Source organism: Anneissia japonica, unplaced genomic scaffold, assembly GCF_011630105.1.
Source record: "Anneissia japonica isolate Jap-2015-1 unplaced genomic scaffold, ASM1163010v1 scaffold987_len1640505_cov201, whole genome shotgun sequence".
Lineage (NCBI taxonomy): Eukaryota > Metazoa > Echinodermata > Crinoidea > Comatulida > Comatulidae > Anneissia > Anneissia japonica.
The window spans coordinates 755,810-777,365 of record NW_022714175.1 but is presented as its reverse complement, the minus strand read 5'-3'; the positions used below and the strand labels follow the sequence as shown (position 1 = coordinate 777,365).

Below are 21,556 nucleotides of genomic sequence, written 5' to 3'. Positions count from 1 at the left end.
TCAGGTTATGTTAATTATTTCATATTTTAGTCGAGACTGAATGTAACACTTACAGAAAAATTTATTTTGGTTAGGCAATGTCCTATTTTTATTAATTTATTGAGGCTTGAGTTTGCCAATAGCGAATGTCCTGTAATGAATGTCCTATAGTTAGGGGCAATCCTTTTCACAAGACAGACACACATATGCTCTGCATAAACATAATCTGATTATGAATGAGGCTTATGGGAGTGGTTTTTTTTTTCATGTAGTAAGGTTGCCATAAGAACACAATTCTGTCAAAAGACAGGATTCATTGTGGCCCAACCAGCCTGGGCCCCCTAAATTTAAAAAAAATATTTAAAAATATGACTAATAAAAAAGAAAATTATACATGACTGTTAGAGCCAAATTATTGGAGTGTAGTGGAGATTGAGCTTGGTGGCTAAGATGCCAGCCTTCCAATTCCAGTGCCCTGGGTTCAAATCCTGTGACCGTGCAGGAGTTTTTCTGACTACCTAGCCTTGTAATGAGACATGGTTTGATGCATCTTATTATTATAATGTTTATTTTGTTTATGTAAGATGGCTTGGCTAAGCTGGAAGGGTTACCCTCTATAAATATAATGAAAAGAAAAGTTGATTTAATTTTTTTTTCAAATTAAGGCAACATCAACTGAGGAAGAGGGCCAAGAATAGAAACTAATACATGTATATGATATGTGCCTGAATGCATCTGATTGTGTATGTACTGTACATATATTTCTAAGCAAACTTTATGTTTTACAGTCAATCTCTGCATTTCCCGCATCATTATAATTGTATATAATTTGAGTGAAGTTCTGGGATTTCAAAACATGCTATCAAATATTTGGCTAATATAATTAAATTTAAGTTTCAAACATTCCTTCTGATTTTCAAGATTTTTTTTATATTTGAGAATGATTATAAGTATCAACAATATTTTATCATTTAATTGTAATTAGGCTATTTAAAGCAGGTTTGAAATATCATGAATATGAATATCAAAAGTGTCTACAAGGGTATGGGTCTACCAATATGAGTTTGGATATTTTCAAAAGTGCTATTTCTTAACTTTGAATTTTATTCTGTTTTCTTTCATGTTTTATATCTTTTGTTGTTGTTTTTGTTTTTTAATTCTAATGATTTTGTATTTTGATTATGTTAATTATAATTAAGTTTCTATTCCTAAAATTGTTAAAAATAACTGGACCATTTGGGAGACCAGTACTTTGGTATTGAAAATATATCCAGTGGGGGGGGGGGTGGTCAGATAACATCACTGTACATCATGTTTTCAAAGTCTTTTATGATGTGTTGTTGATGACATTGACGCCATAATCTTTAATTTTAAATACATTTAGTGGTAGCTAACATTACATCATATAACATTCATTTATTCTAAATATGTCACTATCAAGTTACCAATAATTTGCCCATGGATATGACATGACATTCGTATATGAAAAGCTCACAGATATTTGTCACAGAAATCATAATAATATGCACAGGTATCTTAGTGTAATCTTATTAATTAGAATGTAAAATAGAGCATTCCATTGAATTTTTAAAAGTGCAGCAACAGTAGCAATCAGCCACACAATGAGTAGCATCGTCTGCTCCCTGGAGAGCATTCCCAGTCATATTCAGCGTGGACCAATTACATTCAACGTAGAACATTTGCGTCTTATAGTACCCATTATATTCCTGGGTGGAGGGAGACACATAAATAAATTGCCTTGCCCAAGGACACAATTATGACCAGCGTGGGTTTTGAAACTTTGACATTATTGCTAAAAGCTTAAATCGCAATCCCACTGAAGCGTTAGAGTTATGAAAACAATTATTTAATAATTCTTATTGTTAATACCGTCATTGAATTTATTATGCTTCGTCATTATGGCCTCAATCTGCCAATGTTAATTAGAAAAATGATTAATGTTCAAGCTAACGATATCAAGGGAACTGGGTTTTTTTTCCTAGAAAATGAACAATCTAGTTGTTTATACCTCAGGTGTTTGTCATTCGAGATGCTTGTCTAAAACTATTTATTTAGTTAGCAATAGTGTCATTCGTGATGCAGCATCTATCATTAGTACAACAAATTTAAATCCGTATAGGAAAGAAAGATAAGCCTGATGTCTACTCTGCTGAGGTTAAAATACGTGTGATCTCATCATTCTTCCAGACGTCTACGGTCCTCGCACATGAAATTATTTTCAAAGTAAAATCTGTCCGAGGCCTAGCAAAATGATGCTGTAATCTCCCTGCTTAGCTCAACTCAAGGGCTGTTTTCTCTCTCCCGTGGCCTGAGCAACTTTCAGGTGGTAAAGTTGAGTTGCAGGGAAGTTACTCAATTATATCTAGGCCTAACATCTGTAAACACATTAAATTAACTCTGTTATTAATGCAAGACCTAATTGCTTGCTCGTATATTTACATTTCAGGCTGACTGTTTGTGGTTTTAGAGATGATGAAGGTATTAAAATGTGTCTGAAAAAAAAAAAATTTAATACGACATTAATAATAAATAAATAGCCGTGTCTTCCTGGATGTGAGTTTAGGAACCTATAGGCAAGTTTCCTTTTTTTTTTCTCCAATTGTTTCTTAATTTTAAAAAATTCAGGGGGACTTGGTCATAGAGCTTTATTTTTTACTTTAAGTGTAGAAAAATTTCATTGATTAACTTATATTATATTTAAATATGTAAAATAGTAGTAATATAAGGTTTTTTCCCCGGGGTCTTCCTGAACTAATATCTGAACCATGCATTAGAAATTGTTAGAATTTCCAAAAACGTATATTTTAACCCAAGTCGGGCAGACAGTTAAACAAAGTTGTTTTCATTCAGGTTCTGACAATTTTTGGCCAGTCATGGCAAGACACCATGACTTTATTGTTGATAGGCTGTGAAGTGATTTAAGTAATGTTCTAGCCCTAGGTGTGAGTATTCATGGTTTATAAACAGGGGAAGGGGAATGAAGTAAATTATGGCCACACTTCTTCATCATGCTAATGTCAGGTTTGCTAAAGTATTAACACATTTTTTAAATTGTCAAACCATTAAAAAAATCAAGTCATTACAAATAGAGGTCCTTGGTTAGGATTGTGCGCAATAAATGTATATTTGTTCGTTTCCTTTATTGTATTGTATTGTATTGTATTGTATTGTGCGTGTTGAAGTTCATAGGGCTAACTATGTGGATGTTTGTGGTGCTTGTGTGATGTAAAATCCTGTGCTTTGTTTATATTAATTCTTATACTTTTGAAATGCCATGCAGAAGTCAGTTATACGTATCATTTTCCAGATTTTTTATTGAAAGAAAGATCCTTATCACTGTCTGTTTTCGTTCAAGACCAGTGCCTCTTTTGATTATAGTTGGCTAAAATGTCCCCTCCCTCTATTTATCTGTGTTCATTCAACTTTGTCATTCAACGAACCAAAGATTCTCTATAGACTGCTGCCATGGTAATGCAAGTACGTCAAAATAGGTAACATGTTGTGACGTTTGTAGTGAATATATAAGGAATGGATGGATGTCAGCTGTATCTAAAAGATGATATTGTTTCATCACTTTATCACTTATATGATGTATAATTATATGTAAACTTTTGAATTATTTATAATAATCTGCAATGATTTCTGTGGTATTTTCAATAAAATCTACTTAGGTCTTCTGTAATAATATTAATAATAATAATAATAATAATAGTGTGAACTTATATAGCGTATAATGTAAAATACCTCTATGCACTTTACAGCAGGGAGTTGGATAAATCCTTTAAACTAAGGGGGTGAATAATGGGAGGTGAGAAGCAATGAGCGGGCGTGGGATGGTTTTGGGAGGGGCGTGCCCTCCTATTTGAGATTTTTTTTTGGAATTAGTAGATGGCTAGACATTCTTAGATGGCATCTAAAAATGTTTTAACAGAGTAGCCTGCTATATGTAATATGCACACACGAGAAGCACACACTCAAGACGAGTGACATTTTTTTCACAGTATAATCAAAGGGGGGTGGCTAGCCACCATATTCACCTCCTTAGATCAGCCACTGCTTTACCCCACATATTTAAGGGAAAGAAAAATTTTTCTTTATTTTAAAGTCTCCAAAAATAAATATGTATATTTTGTCCTAAAAATATCTATCTGAAGCGTTTAACCATCCAATTACTATACTGTTTAAATTGACCAATAACATTTTTATCTATTTTCTCCTCCACCTGGATGCTTTTGGCAAAACATACAGTATTTAAGGGGGGAAAACATTTTTCTTTATTTTTATTATGCCCACCTATGCCTTGAAATCTACAAAAATAAAATTTGTGTATTTTGTCCTAATTATATATATTAAAGCCTTAACCATCCCATTACTACACTGTTTACATTCAACAATAAAGTTTTATTTTTATTTTCTCCTCTGTCTGGATGTTTTTGGCAAAACTGTTTGCTAAGTAAGGAAACAAATTTTTTTTTCTATCCTTCTCTGACAATCTTTAAAAAAGTAAGTTTGCGAAACAAGGTAAAATAAAATCTTGCCTTATGTATGGTCAAATAAGTATTATTTATTAAAATATGTTTTGTTTATATTATCTTTATTGTGTGTTTCTATTCAGGTGAGATGTCCTGTAGATCTTTTGGACTTATACCGGTCCAGCTCACTCTTGGAATGTCAGCCATGATCATGGGTGCCATGTGACTATTCATGTGCACCTAATTTCATAAGAGGATTTTCCAGTAAGAATAAATATAGAACACCTCAAAAGGTAAGATACTTGCTACTTACTTGAGATTGCAACAATGCAAGCGGGATTTTCCATTGTTTTATAGTTATTAAGCACAAGTAAAATTGAAAGTGTCTTGCCATAGGACTCAAACAAATTTTCAGCCTACTACTGAGTGGTGTGGACTAGCAGGGGGGTTCAGGTAGCAATTACCTCCTTCTCATTCTCATTTTTCACCCCTCCTCCCCCCCCCCCCTTCACCCCTCCCCCCCCCCCCCCACAAAGGTCGAAACCAGCCTATGCCCCTGAACCTCTGTCAGATTAAGGTCGTCTAACTAAAAATATTAACCATCCAATTATTTTGATTATTGTAATTACAAATACTATGGTTTGAAAGCATACTGTTTACCCTTCTACACAAAGAAGCCCCCAAACTCCACCAGGGGTTTTAGTCTTTTGATTTCAGACCCTAGTTCAGACGTATTGGACCCTCTGTTGGCATATTCTGGGAGCCTCCAATGCTACTACTGCGTCACAAGTGTCATACAATTATGTTATGTTTACTTTTCCAAATACTAGAAATACAAATTAATACTCCTGATAATACTGTACATGTGTACAAGTATCTGCTTTGTGTTGTAAGAGGTAACAGAAAACAGATTACGTATATGAACAGATCTTGAAAACACAAAAAATAAGATATACAATAGCTAATCCACGTTCTTAAAAATGAATGTTGAAGATTAAGTAGGAACACATGTCTTATCCTACCCCATTGTTCATACTTGTTATAGTATCTCTTCAGTTTTACGACAAAAGACCAATATACTGACGCCTTCATATAACTGGTTAATGCCAATTATTTGTTGGCAGGGTGCCAAATAGCCATATGGACATTTTAGTAAATTGATACAGCTTCACCTATAGCCTTCCTTTATTTCTGATGAACACTGGCACCAACATGTTAGTAATTCATTCACTAATGTATCCATCATTAGAGTGAGGATAATAAAGTTTGCTATCAATTGTGGGCTGAATTTGAAAGATTAAAGTTTTTGACAGAATAATTGCAAGGTCAAACTATACAGGTTAGGTTCACAAAGAGCCCTAGTATCCCGTTCAGGAGCAAACCGTTAGCACTAACCATTAGCACACGTGGGAGAATGCCCGATAGGTTAGCGCTAACCATTACAAGGATCTGGATACACTAATGGTTAGCAAGTGCTATCAGTTAGCAAGTTGAGCACGATTCTGTCGTTTACCAATTTCCAGTTTCCTATTGGCCAGTGATCCCATCTTCTTGAATGTAGATATTCTTGTATAACCGCAAGGGTGAGCGCGTATGTTATTTTATGTTATTTATCTGGTTCCTGCTAATCGTCTGGTTTGTTTGACATAGCTACAAACTTAACCATTAATAACTCTCGAAGACAGCAAATATCACACAAAGTGCATGCTGTATTTTATTATTTTTTTAATACTTTCATCAGTTACATCAATGTCATATACTAGTATAAAGCTTATATAACTTCCTTCATAATTATTATTTGCTTAATCAATGAGGTTGTAATTTAATACAAATTGTGCAATTAGCAAGAATCAAGGTTATGTGACAACACAATTAATTACATTTTCCACATTTATCATTTGTAAAAGAAATTTGACTCAAATTGTTGTGTTTTCATAATAAAAGTCAAATATTTATATTTATTCACTTGTATCAGTATCAACAATAACACAATAATGATTATATGAAAGTGAAAAATTTATCTTGAAGTATGGACTTTAAGAATTTATATAAAGAATGTATATAATAGAAACCCCTGCTTTGGGACTCCCCTGTTAAGGGGTAAAAGGACAATTTTTTGAGGGAATTATCTTATTTATTTGTTACATTTCAAAGAAGATTGTAATTCCCGTTTTTAAGGAAATAATGTTATTTTGAACTGAACTGAACTGAATTGAGGGAAAGTATATCTTTTTACCAATACAGCCAACTGCTATTCAGGGGACACACATACATTAATAAGGGGACACTTTTAAGTCCCGAAGGTGTTACAATAGATGTTGCTGTATTTTTATTCAGAAATCAAGGATTTAGTATACAGAGCTATACTATGCTTCAATTAAGCCATTTTATACTTCAGGCCTGCTTCCATATGCTAAGCTTTATCCAAATATAAACCCATATATAGTTGTTTCAACTTTCAGATGTAGCTTGACTATTAGATTGTCCTTCTGAAATGGCAGAGTATGAGTGCGGAACCCAAGCATGATATTCCAATTAGACCATGAGTATGCAACGCCTGTGCCTACATCATATATTACCATAACGACCTGAGAAGTGCGAAAGTTTACAAGCACATTTCACCTTTATGTTCCTAGAAATGGTGGCTTGTTTTTTTTAATTTTTTTTTTTTAACAGAAATAAATTCTATATCCTACATCTTTCTACTCTACAAATTATTTTTATCTTGGGGAACTAACTTAGGCTAGGCCTAGATTTTTATCGATAGACACTGCAATGAGGCTGCAAATACGGAATGTCAATCAAAGTTAACAACTGACCAATCAGAACGTGATGTTCAATAGGCATGGCCAGAAATTAGTCGCATGTCTCACGAATACATAAGTTTATAACTGTTAGTTTTTGGCTGTTGTTTTGTTTGACTTTAGTAACATTATTAAAGGGGCGCAGCTTAATCTATTGGTTTTATTGTTTTATATAACAAATTTGTAGCCTATTTTTGCAGTTTTAATTATGTTACTTGATGTGTTTTTATAGCCTTTTACTGTTTGAATATTTTTATATAATCATTTCAACTGCTTATTTTAAGCAGTTATTTGCTTCTTGTGGGGCTATGAGGAGATTCCCTCGATGTCAAGTCTTCTTGCATTTGGGCAATCCTACCGCATAGACCCTTTTGTCTTTATATTTTACGAAATAAATTATAATGAAATGACATACTGTAGGTTACGTGTTATATGGCTCACACCTTTTTTCGGAAGAGGTGTTAAGCTCCATGATTGCCTTATTATGAACTTTGTATAGTGGTTAAATTCAACCTTTAGCACTAAACTATATAAGCCCTAAGGGAGAATATTTAAGATTTCATTTATTGCTTGTTATAATATAAATAATAGATAATGTAGAGGATGGGCTGTCTGTTTATTGTTTGTTTATTGCAGTGTACATAATTCCCCTGTATTATAATATTTGAAACTTATGGTAGAGTTCCAGAAGGAAAATTGACATTGCATATAGGCCTACATATTTATTACTATACTTTTTACAACATAGAATATTTAAAGCTTTATTTCCATACAATTGCTACATGCTATCGCCGATAGCTTTTGGTGATGCTGATTGGTCGGTCAAATCAGGGAGCCTTCCTGATTGCATTGAAAACTGCTATGTAGTTCAACGATTAACTGAAAACACTATAGCAACAGTGTAGCGATTTTAAGGAAACCACTCTTAGATAAATGCTGCGAAGCAGCCAATTCATATTCTTGACAGCAATTTGACCTCTGAAAGGTCATTGTTTGTCAAAAAACAAGGGCCTAAGACGACTGAAAAGTGGAGTTTCCTTCTTTCGTTCTGCCGGTTAAAATCAATTACTTAAGGCGACGTTTGTAGACTACCTACACGTACCAACGTCCGCATGTGGCGACGCTCAAGTATTACTATTCAGCGTTTTTACTATATTTCTAGGTTTCCTATTTCTACGTTTAATCGGCCTATGTCTCAGCCACAATATTTTGAGGCCAATATTATTTACGAACCCAGTTAAACTTATTTACTAGCCTATTTCAGCGTGCTAATTATTACATTTAGGCTACGCTTGTTGTAGTCTGGCATACACGGTACCAATGCTCGTTTTTACTATGTTTCTACGTCAGCTAGTCAGTGTTCTAATATAGACAATGGGTCGTGTCTTATATAATTTGTTATATTTTTATTATTCATTATTTTCACTTGACTCACATAAATAATTTTGTTCGAAGAACATCAACATGCAGTTGTACTTCGCAGCACTTCACTTGCAATTTGCAATTTCTAGTATACTCCTTAAACTGATAGGGTATAAAGACATTTTTTGAAGATGTTTCTCATTGTATTTGATACCACTCTGTGTTGTTTTGGTTACATGTCATGCCCTTATTTATCTTGCAAGTTACAGTATAATCCAAGGATTTTACATGAAATAGAAGATTGTTATCCTCGCAAATTAATAACAAACCAACTTGTACATTTGTTGTTAATACTATAATCTCGACCGGTTTTACAAAGTCCTCCAAGTTATAATCCAGTGATTAAGCATTTAGTGAGATTTGTATAAATAAGAAAATAAATGAACGCATGATAAACACTTACACCTGTCATCACTTGAGCAGTCAGCGACTTGTCTTAACACTTGTCGAATCTCATGCTTAAGAGAAATCCTAAAGTTTGTGGTTGATAATGCTGCTGATCTTAATGGATGGTGATGCTTATGGAAGTGATATGATGGTGGTGCTTATGGAGGTGATATGGTGTTAATGATGTTAAGGAGAACGATGATGACGATGTTGGTGATGGCTGATGAGAGGAGGAGGATGGTGATGGTATTGGTAATGATGATGTTTGGTGATAAGATGTTTGGTGATAAGATATTATGTTTATTATGTTTAAGATGGTACATAAGATGTTTAGTGATAAGGTATTATGTTTAAGATGGTACAGTAGTGATTGTGATTATGATGATGATGATTATGTGATTTGATGTTGATAATGATGGTGTAATTGTGGTAATAAATTTATAGACTTTGTAGCAATGGTGCAGTATCACAGTGCTTTTGAGACTGATGTGGACTATTTTGAAAAATTGAGGCAATAAGATGGTTAGTATATGTTTGCTATTAACAAGAGTTTGATTTATCTAAGTCTACTTCGTGACCTTCGGGCTAGGCTGAGGGCCCCGACACTGAGGACATTCCGACTTGCCGGCCATGATGGCAGTACACAATATCCACAGCAACGATAAAAATCCAAGATAATAAACCCAAGACAAATATAGGGAACTCCGTAACAACAGTGTAACTTCTCGAACGTTTCGAAAAAGGAGTCGACTGTTCCATTATTTTCGAGGGGTGTTACTCGAGGGAGAAAGAATAGGCAATTAGTCGGTTTATCCAGGTATGTATCCACTCATAGACTATCAACATCACCATTGATTTGTGTAATTCTTTATATTGTAGGTACTTTTATGTACTGTATTGTTGTACATTTAATAAAATGATAGAGGAAAAAAAACGCAGACCACTCTATGGTAGTGGTGATGATGAAGGCTTTCCGTGAGAATGGTGGTGATGGAGATAGTGAAAATGGTGATGTTTTTAGTGCTGGTGATAATGGTATTGATGGTGAAAGCATCTATGGTGGTGTTGCTTGCATGCTAATAATTATTGTTCCCATATTAAATACAGTAGGCTTGGAGTGATTATAATACATAATTTGCGTTCATTCTGTAATACAAGCTGACATGACAGCTGTGTATCAGCTGGTATAAAGCACATCTGGTAAGGGTGGGTCATGTCAAATTAAAGAGTACTAAAAAGGTCAAGCCTTTTCATGGAATAATAGTATTTGTATCCTTAAAAATCACAGCTGTTCACTGTTGCGGAGTAGGATAGATTCTGGCCTTATTCAACATGGAGAGGATGTCCAAATACTGTATAGTAATATTGTTAAGGAGGGATATCAAGATGCTTTTATATACCATTTTTTCCTGATGTCCTTGACAAATTGTTATTACACTTTTAAAATCAAGAGCTAATTGCTGACTTTGTATATTTATTCAAGAATATTAGCTTTCAAAAATCAGAATCGCCCTGTTTCTCAAGGTGCCAGGGCCCCACTCAGTGCATCCCTGGACACTGCAGGCCCCCCTGCCAGAAACTTGTATAGGCCTACCCTGTTTCCCTATCAATGACCTTGGAGTCGCCAATGTGTAACAGTGGTGATTAAAGAGTTCAAAAGTTAAAAAATATGTATTTGTCAATATTTACAGTTCATGAAACTCGCAATGACAATATATAGTCCAACAATGCATACATGGTATTTCAACACAGCTTTGCTGAGGTCCCCACCTCTGGACGTGTCAATCGACTAGAACTGTAGTTATACAGTAGAAGAGTGGAGAGCAAACAACAAAGCAACACAAACTAAGTTTGCAGATTCACTGTGGGGTATTGATCTTTGCCAAGTGTTTGGTTAGATGCCTACTTGCTGGAATTTCCATTGTGTTGCATCTTCCAGCTTGACTCTGTAGTAAACAGTACACTATATTGCCAAGCCTACTACCATAAGGCATATTAAACTCCACATGGTCAAACCTGAATTTTTTTTTTATTTTTTTTTTATTGGAGGTGTACCATATAATATAAATAAGATTAATTCTTACATTATTATTGATTTAGTTAAGATACAAAAGTTAAAATAGATATTGACTACAGTATTTCAACAATGTTGAAACAAAGTTTCTACAATATATGAATAACAGTTTGAATACATAGATAAGACTAGAATAAAAGAACAATTTGAATAAATACAATTAAAATGCTATACTATAAAATCTCTCCCATTTACTACTCTCAGGGATTTTACTCCAGGATCCAGACCAGGGTCCTACAGTGCTTGTTCAGACCCCTGTCTGAAAATTTGTGGTGAGAGGGAGACAACATGCCTTGTGTACAAGGACACATGCAATTGGCCAAAGTTGAAGCAGGCCAATGCACCTAGCCTACAGCAGCATCTTTTTGCCAATGGCTAATTGGCCTTGTCATTAATATATTAATAGAATGACCTTAAAATCTGTTGGACGTATAGCACTAATCTCAACTGTTGTGCAGTACTGTATGTTGTAGCAATCATTTTTATATTTGAAAATTAATTCAATTCAGTTCATTCAATTCAATTTATTAAACCACAAAAAAAAATAAAATTGATAAAATCATGGAGGTATAAAAATAGTAATAATATTTTTATACCTCCATGATAAAATTAACATCGAGAAATGACAAAAGAACAACACCAACAATAAACAAAAGTGCAGTATTATAAAAAAAAAAAGAGAAATGATAAACATTAAATAAAGCATCTCTTAAAAGCATAATTAAGAAATTTATTAACATGCTTATGCTAATTTAAATTATGTTCTCATTGGCATCGAAGATTCAGTTCACTTTTTGGAAATCCTGTCCGGCCAATTCGGTGTTGTTTTTTCCTCTCTGTTATTTTGTGTTTGTCAGTTTTAATGTTCTGTGGATGAAATAAATGAAATTAAAAGAAAATAAGAAGAATATCAAAATCATGTGCACCAACTAATAAGACAAATTTATCAAAATCATTTGAATTATCAAAATGTCATTCTCCCTCATTAATTTAATTAAACTCAGTGCAAAAATCAGAATCAAAGGAACATTTTGATAAGAAAATGAAATTTGTCTTCATTTTTGTTTGTATCATTAAATTTAAAAGTTGAAAAACAAATGCAAATTACAGTATACAAAAATTAAAATTTTATTTTATCGCATGAAATATTTAATAATATATATCATAACTCAGATAATTATCCAGTTTTTTAATATGTAATGTCACCTGAATATTCCAATACTATATATTTATGGCAGTATGTACTTAGGAACTGTTAGCAGTCAATCAACAAAGTGAATCTAAGCAGTTTCCTAGTTTAATGTACCATTCAACTGTAACAGCCATAATTTTGATCTTATGTTCCGAGCATGATTATAATTTACGCATGGTACTGGGCGACACAATTTTTAATTACAATTATGCACTCTTTAAAGGCTACGGTAGCATGTTAGTCTTCAATCATACTGCTGATTTTTACTTTTTAGGGAACCCTATGTGCTTTTATGTTTTTCTTCAACAAACCATTGTGTAATGATCAGTTTGTTAACTCTGTAACTTTAAATGGTTTGAAATTGTTGATTCAGTTTTTGTCAATTATTATATTGTTTTGTGTTTGATTATATTAGTAGTTCTTTTGCAATCCATGTCAGTTTTATGAGAAGCTAAAGAAAAAAATTGACTTTGTATAAGGTTAGTAGTAGGCACGTATTCGTTACTGAACGTGTGGGATTGAGTTGAGCACCTCATACTAATCCTCTGCATTGTGTAGTAGGGTGGTACTTACTGATACGATTGGCTGAGCAGTTAAGTCAGGGCCATCACAATGTACAGCCGTAATATTGGTGCTGGTTTGAACCTATGCTTCTGGTGGTGGAACAAGTCTCTGCGGATAAGGACTATGAACTGTAGGCCCAATGTGTACAATTTGGCTTGTGTGCACTTCAAAGAACCCAGTACATCCATGGAGGTATTTATTACCATACCTCCATGGTACATCTTTTGAGACGAGTAGGGCGTTACCCTATGGTTCATTCAGTAAACTGTTGTGGACAGACAAGATCAGCTTGCACTGGTTTACTGGGTAGCTCAGATAGAAAATACCTGTAGGGGAGAAGGAACTTAGTGTTAGAGCTAGTCACATATTGAGCGCTTTGAGAATGTTTTGGTTTAAAGTGCTATATAAATCTAAGTTCTATATTATATACTTTGTAGGAAAGATAAAAACTGAATATGTACTATAGTAAAATAAACATGCGTTTAAATGAAGCAATTTTTTTTTTTTAGGTATATGGCCAAGAGATGTTCGTATCTTGAAATGAGTGAAAGTGAATGTTAGCAGGATGTTCTATTTGTTTTTCCTTGAGCGAATGAGCTCAGAGTCAACGGCCAGCCATGTTTAGTTTAAAGGAATATGATTAGTGTCTATTGCATAAATAATTTCTCTTCTCTATGCAATACAATTTTCCGTCCAGTTGTTTATGGTTCATTACATGGTGTTGAGCATAGGCTTAAGCATAATAAACTTAGGAGTTCAATCACCAAGTGGATATCCATTTTTCAGCATGCCTATTATTGTGAACTGTTGTTTATTATTTGTAACTATAATGAGGCAATCAGAAAAATGATGTGGAAGGAACAAGTATTGTATGCTAATGTACGGTAATATAATGACATAGAAAATTAGAAATGTTTTAAAGTTACTGTTATATCAAAATCTGTATTTTCTTCAGTACTCATTTTTTTAAAGTAAATTTGTTCCATTTGAGACTTTATTTGGTGATAATGAGTGTATTTCTAGTCCCCTCTATTTTGTATTTCTGGGTCAACACCGTGCAATCATCATAATTTGCATAATGCCAAGTTCCTTGTGATTTATCTATGGTTTCTATTCCAAATTTCTATTTCTAAAAGTATTGGAATCTCCACGACTGATCATCAGTTTTTGTACTTTTCAAAATATAGTGAATTAAGTAGCCGTGTGCGACATTAAGAAGTAGGAGTCTTCTTCTATTTCATCAAACATAAACAATATAACCTGTGTTTACATATCTGATATTTTTAAGATGTGAGCTCAAGGATTGGCTTTTATTATGGTTTTCTGTTTTCATTTTGATCCATGCCAGGGCCGCAGAAAGCTCAACTACTTCCTAGAACAACAGCTTTATATTAAGATGATTTATTTTTATCTTGCTGCAGAACAATGTAAAGTTAAAGAGGCTGGAATATGTTCTCAATAATACTCATGCTTGATTTGATTAATTTTTTTATTCATGTCTGTAATAAGAAATGCTCGCATCTGCCGAATTCCGGTGTAACAGGTTGATACCATAACGTACCATTCAGTACTTTAGAGTATTATCTTTATTATGAATAAACCTTTTATTTGTATATCACATATAGTGGTGCACTTGAAGTACAGTCCCCTGATGTTGTCAAAGTAGTTTTTTTTTTAATTATTTAATCTTAATAAAGTTAATTGAATAAATTTTACCCATACTGTATTTATAGAGGGAAATAATGTGCTGTTGTACACCATTTTGTCAGGTAAGCTTAGAAACAGCATCAACAATGTCTCACAACTTTTCACTGGGGGACATCCAGCAGCCTAGCATGAGCAAATTTTGTTGTTCCAGATACGTATTTATTCTGAGTACTTCGGCAACCAAACACACTGCAGGGTTTATGTGCCTCTATTTTCTGTTTTTATTTTGTTTATTTTATTTTTTTTATTTATTTTTTTTTTTTAGGACTAGCCTATGCCTGGTTAACTCACTACAACAAGAAGGTCTCTCACCATTCATGAGCACAGATGAACACTGCTAAATATGTAGAGCAAAATGCCTACTGTAGGCCTTTGGATGTTTCTCCAGTGGTAGTTGCCAGGTTCTGAGAAATTTTCATTTGAAATTTAGCAAAAATGGTGTATACATTATATATACAGTCTTATAAGGTTTAAAGTGTGAAGATACTTTTTAGTCGTAAGGACAGTTCTGTGCTGTTGCAGGAATTGAACCCAGGACCCTGCAATTTGAAAGCAAGCATCGTATATAGTCACTATACCACCACTACACTGTATGGTTGCTGTTCTGTTTTTTTTTTTAAACTGTGAGACATAACCTCAAACTGCCCGCTTCTGGACAGGTTCAAATAATACAGCTTGCATTGTTGATGGGCTGTGAAGTGATGCAAAAAATCATCGGTTATAAGATATTAATTAATCTTAAAAATAGTAAGGCAAGTGTCTGTTTTTAGTTAATCACAGTCTAAAAGTTCCACCCTTAATAAACCCACTGCACACCTGGTGAAGCCAGCACAGACTGGTAGCGAAAGCTTGTGGGAATTAATACTATAGTTAGTCAATAAATTGGAAAACCCTAATTTTATCCAAAGACTATCAAATTTTATTTGACAAAGAAATGTGACATGCCTAAATTTGGTCATGATGACATCACATGACACATTTTGAATAGAAGGAGGGCAGTTGAATAAAAAGGATGAACTACCCAGGAGAGAGAAATTATTAGGGGAGTGAAAACGGAAGTGCATGTCTTGTTATGGGATTAGTGCTGCTACTCACATTGCAGGAAGGAAATGTATATCTAGAAGGCGGTGGTGGAATTTTTATTGCGCTAATCAAATTAAAGCTATCTGGTTTTTCATAGTAGATCCAATCAGTTTTATTACATGCTATATAGGTTTACTAGTTTTCCAAAATCTTAATAGATCCCTAAAAATTCAAAACATTGGTGGAATTGCTCATTTTAATCATTAACGTTGTTCGTCTATAGGATCGTTGATTGTTCAATTTATAATGAGCACTGATGTAGAAGTTCTGTAGACAGACCCAATTAATATATTCTTAATTTCTTTATTTACTGAGTGATCCACTTTGTGTTTGTTCTACTTCTTGGTTGATTGACCTTTTTATTTTCTTCTTTCATTGTTTATTCTTGTAGGGAGTATTTATATATGCAAGCAAATGAATGTGCACTGTTAAGCTTGGCACACGCTGCGTTGTTTGACGGTCATACGACTGTTGTACAACATATCCAACTCCGTTCCCAGCCAGCGCTTGGCGGATCATCATTTATTACAATCAGTTGCGTGCGCGTCAAGGCATTGCGTTCCCTATAGATTCGCGTCACATTTTATTTATAAAGGTTATTTTATTTTATTTTAATTTTTTAAAAATTTATTTTAAATATTTTTTAATTATTATTTTTGTTTAAATAATAGTTAAGTGTACTTTTATTATCAACTTAAAACTACAGGGGAGAAAAGGCAAAACAAGTGCAAGATCTTAGAGAATCATCCATCTATCGCCACTCTGTCGTGGTCCCCAACCTCTAGGTGGCTCAAACAAAGGAACGGGAAACACATTTACCCTGCCATAGGCGAATGGGTGCTCAGAGGTGGCAATTGGGATAGTGGCCCCCTAGAGATAGATGCAAGCCTGACAAAAATGAGGGGGATGATTGTTGGCAAATTAATCAAAATAAGAAAGGAAAAGAAAAACTTTTAGTTTAGCATTGAAATCGCTGAGAGACAAAATGCAATTCCTCGGATATAAGCCAACCTCATGTGTAAGCCCACCTCTAACTTTATGCCCCAGAATTTTACGAAAATTTTACATACCAGCCTTTCCTCGGGTAAAAGCCCAGGGTATAATTATAAGTAACCTAAGCTGACTTTTACAAGTACTCTAAAAAAAATATCAAATATTGTCTTTGAATTAGGCATGTAGTGCTGAAAAATTACATTTTGAATTTAAAAGAGGATTCCCCGGGTAGATATAAATGTATATATTGAACAAATTTTTTTTTTTTTGGTTATGATGCTTTTAACATAGCTAACATTAGGCTATACATGATGATAAAGTTATTATTCTGTCTTCAAGATAACATAGAACGAGCATTACTGTACTCCAAATAAGGGAGGTCATGATTCAAGAAATATTATTTAATTCTATATTGGCACAAAAGTCAAATTCTGCTAGAAAAACAAACAATAGGATCAATTTACCAAGTTGATAACATACTGTATCATTATGATAATAATAAGTAGTAATCATTATACTATTTATTATTAATGATGATAAATATGGTGGTGACAATATTAAGCATGTTGCAACAATTAAACCTGTATATCCTGTAAAATTCATATTATATATATACAGTAAAGATGGAAGAACGTATGTAGGCAATTATGGTTTAACACCAACAGATGTTCCTTCTCCTGCCTCCTACAAAGACAAAGAACAATGAGTTTTGTCTTATTATTAAGTATTTCCATTAAACACATGTCCAAGATTTATTTTACTATTATTGGTAAATATTAGTAAAAAGCAATTGTAAATTTCCACCAAAGGCTTTTTCAAGGATTAGAAAACTGTTTGGACACAATTTGCCCAAGTGACATTAAGGGAGGAAATTTGTACTTTTCACGTCCCTTGAGGCAGGAAAAAGTGAATTTTAAGTTTCAAAACAAAGTCATACGCTAATATTTACAGAATCCATAGGGGTCAGAGGTCCATCTACAACAAGTGACCTCTAAAATAGATCTGAAACTGGATTTATTGACCTTCTGTTCTTGATGTGCAGGATTAATGCTTTTTATACTCAACCTACTACACACATGCTAACCTCATTTATATTTGTCCAATATCCTTTTATTATCTTTTCCCCCCTGGGCCAGGACAAGACCTTAGAGCAAGAAGTGTGTCTCCAGGAATACTTATTTTGATATATTCTTTTATCAATAAAATATTTCCATAAATTGAAGGCTACAACACAGCGATAAAACTTTTGTTTACAGTATTAAGACTTGATTAGCATTTAATTATGAAACTTGTTGTTTCAGTGCCTTTTCTATGATGTAGAAATATCTTGCATTGACATTATTTTTAATTCTTACTTTATCATTATAGAGCAAGAAATATGTCTCCAGGAATACTTAATTTGATATATTCTTTTATCAATATAATGCTTCCATAAATTGAAGGCTACAACACAGCGACAAAATTGTGTTTACAGTATTAGGAATTGATTAGCATTTCATTATGAAACCTGTTACTTTTTCTATGATGTAGAAATATCTTGCATTCACATTATTTTTAATTCTTAATTTATCATTATATACTCTCTTCATTATTGTTTTGATGAACTACTCTCATTTGTATTCTATGGCATGGGAGAGAAGTTGTGTTTAAATTCTGAAAATAAAGAGTATTTTGCATTATAAAAACAACTTTTAAAATGTTTCTAAAATTGTGATAAACTTAACTTTAAATAAGATAAATAAGATAATAAGCTGATAGTCTACTGGGGATATGCCATGATTTCTGGTTTGGGACTTTTGATTGCCCCACTCCAATTGCTGTTGGATTCACTTTTGAATTTTTCTAATGGAACTTGAAAGGAAAAAAAATTACAAAAGGACAAATAAGGTTCAAGGGAATATAGTAGCTGTTGTGGAAAAATCCGCTTGATATACTAGGGTATAACTATGACGATATGACTGCTTTACAGCGATAATAACAAATGTTTAGGCTCTCAACCTTGACGTTAGATACAGTAGAAGGGGGTAGAAGTCAGTCGGTGGTACTTAACAGATAGGACTTAATCCCCCATTCACAGACCTTCACCAACGAGTATAAAAAATGTGTATCTGGAAAGATAGTGTGTTTGCCTTTGAACAACTGTCTGTCCATTGCCAGTAATTATTATATTAAAGACCTTGACAAATTCAATGAAATTTAAGTTGCATATTATATTATTTTCATATACTTTTATTGATCAATTTTAACAATGTCATACTGAACTTAATACATAGAAAAACACCTTCATAAATATATTTGCATAATTAAGTTGACATTTAACAAAATTTAAATTAACAACGGAAATAAACGTAGAAAAGCATAAAAATGGAAAGTGTATTCACTCAAATATAAATATTTATATTAATATGCATTTTTTAATAAATTATTTATATAGAATACCTATATTTTGTCAGTTTTACCTAAAGTTAAATTATTTATACTACTGTAAGTAAAGCCCTTCATTTTCGCTCGGCCTTAATTTCCATGATTTTTGCAATAAGACAACGATTGAGATAATTAAGGGCGTGAAAATCGCGAAATTCTAAATGTATAGACTAAAAAACCTAATTGTATATATCTACATCATGTTAAAAAAAATGACTGAAAATTATAAAATTGATGCGTGTCCATGGAACAATCTGCCCAAGAATGGAAATGATAACTATTTTCACTAGAGGTCAATAGGATTTTCATGAGATTTAGTCAAGTGTGTGAGGTTGAGCACCCTGGCGCCTAGAAAGTGTGGTAAATTTTGGGCCATTTTAATCAGTACTGAGAATTTTCTGGACCAACAAATTTAGTCCTGATGGGGAGGTTAAGCCTCTTGTCCCTTACTTACGTTGCCACTCCCATTATGAACCCTTTAGTCATATATCACAAAAAATCTAGAATACTTAAGTGTGTCAACTTCCTGGTACTTCCCATAAACAGACTGGCAGGCCTGGTCATCCTATGTAGCAACCCCTGGACTGCGTAGGAGAGAGAGAACCCCTGGATTGTTAGGAGTGAAAGCAGCCCCTGAGCTATAAATCATTATTCCCCTACCGTTTGTAGAGGTTTATCTATCGTAATGTCAGGAAATAGTTTATATATGGTCTAATCATCTATCATAAAGAAACTATAAAATAGAGAATGTAAAGTAAGAATTTATGGTTTTGGTGTGAATTTCTTGAAGTTCACCCCACTGTCTGAAAAATAATCTCCTGTTGATTTAACTATCCCTGGGTACCCAGACATTCCGTTGTGCCTAAAAAACATATTAACATTTTCAACAGTTTTCCAACATTTCAGGGAACTTATAAGCAATTTCTTTTTTTTTTAAATGTTTATCTATATTATAATAATATTTGTGATTTTAGGTAAGATTTATTTACCAGCCTGTTGGTGCAAGGATTCACTGTTGGATTGGAAAAAATAAGTGAATGAATGAATAAGCAGATAAATAAAAACATAATTTATATTTAGACTACCACCATTTTAGGTTTGTTGGACTTGGGCAGCACTAAATACTTTTTGGCCTTATTATACATTAATCATTAAATTTTTCAGGAAAGGTTACAGAGGGACCATTATCATAGCTGGCTTAACATGGGTTCTTTCCTGAATATTGTTGATGTCTTTTCCTAAAAGCATAAAGGTTGAATGTCATGTACCAAATCATATGGGCATTCCTTTTTTTAAAATGTTAAAGTGCTGTTTGTGCAAATGTTGAGTGTTATACTTGCATATTATTGACGTTAGCTTAAAACATCTAACAACAAATGGTTATTTGACATTTAAATTTTGTTGATGGTGGTCTCCAGTTAAAAATATCTTGCACTGTTGGCAGTAGAATATTGATCAAAATATGTTGAGACTTACAATGAGACAGATCAAAGCAATAGTTAGTTTTATTTTTTCCTTGTTATTAGGTTCTTTAATAACAGAGCTTTGTTTATAGGGCATTTGTATGTAGCAAGTGGAAAATATGTGCTGGTAGTTGTCCTTATATCTTACTACAACTTTTTTTCTTAAGTCATTCATTGGATTGTAATTTAATTGGGTCTATGAAGAGATTGTACAATGCTATAATTTCCTTATTTATGAAAATATATATTTTAAACATTAATAATATTTAAATAATTATTTTAAGTCTTTTCACAATCAAAAACGTATAAAATCACTTGCAACGTCATTACCTCTGGTTGATTGATTCAATATTTGCAGACAGTTAACGTACAACCTCCTCCGATCTCTTGAGCGTATTCCTAGACAATTAGTAGTACATTGCGCACACACAGATAAAGTGCTTTGCCCTAGGACGCAAGCGAAATTAATGGCGTGGGATTTGAACATCCGACCTTACCGTCGTGAGGTTGAACCGCAAAAGGAAAGTAGAAAAGAAGGCGAAATATTGTGGGTGATGGAAAGAGATGGTCAGTATCAGCAAATTTATGAATAATTTGTATTTATAATAATAATTTTTAAGAGTTTAGCCACTTTCCTCCGGCAAACGTCTGGCAAAGATCCAGTATCCCTTGATGTTCCTGTGTTTGTAACATAATCCAATGTAACGTGTCCCTCTGAACATTTTCTGATTTTCAATATTTGTATAATGTATAATAATTAAATAAATAATGGATTTACCCATGTTATAAAAAAAGTTTTCAAAAATAAAGTAATTTGTTTATGCTAGAAAAGAGTTCCCTTTTTTTAGTTCCTATGCATGTAATGCAATAGGAACTATTGTAATCACTCTTGCTATTTCCTATGTTTTTTATTGTGTGTAGTGTGTATGTGTGTGTGTAGACATTTATGCAAATGCGCATGCGTCAAAGAA

General features: G+C 33.3%; 1 long non-coding RNA gene across 2 annotated transcripts in view; it reads left to right on the top strand.

The window, feature by feature from the left end:
• Window positions 1–21,556, top strand: part of LOC117108962 — a 44,997-nt gene that overhangs the window by 19,623 nt on the left and 3,818 nt on the right. For both annotated transcript variants that reach the window (XR_004445444.1, XR_004445445.1), the window contains one exon: window positions 4,616–4,765. This is a non-coding gene — a long non-coding RNA (uncharacterized LOC117108962). The remainder of the gene's footprint in view (window positions 1–4,615; window positions 4,766–21,556) is intronic.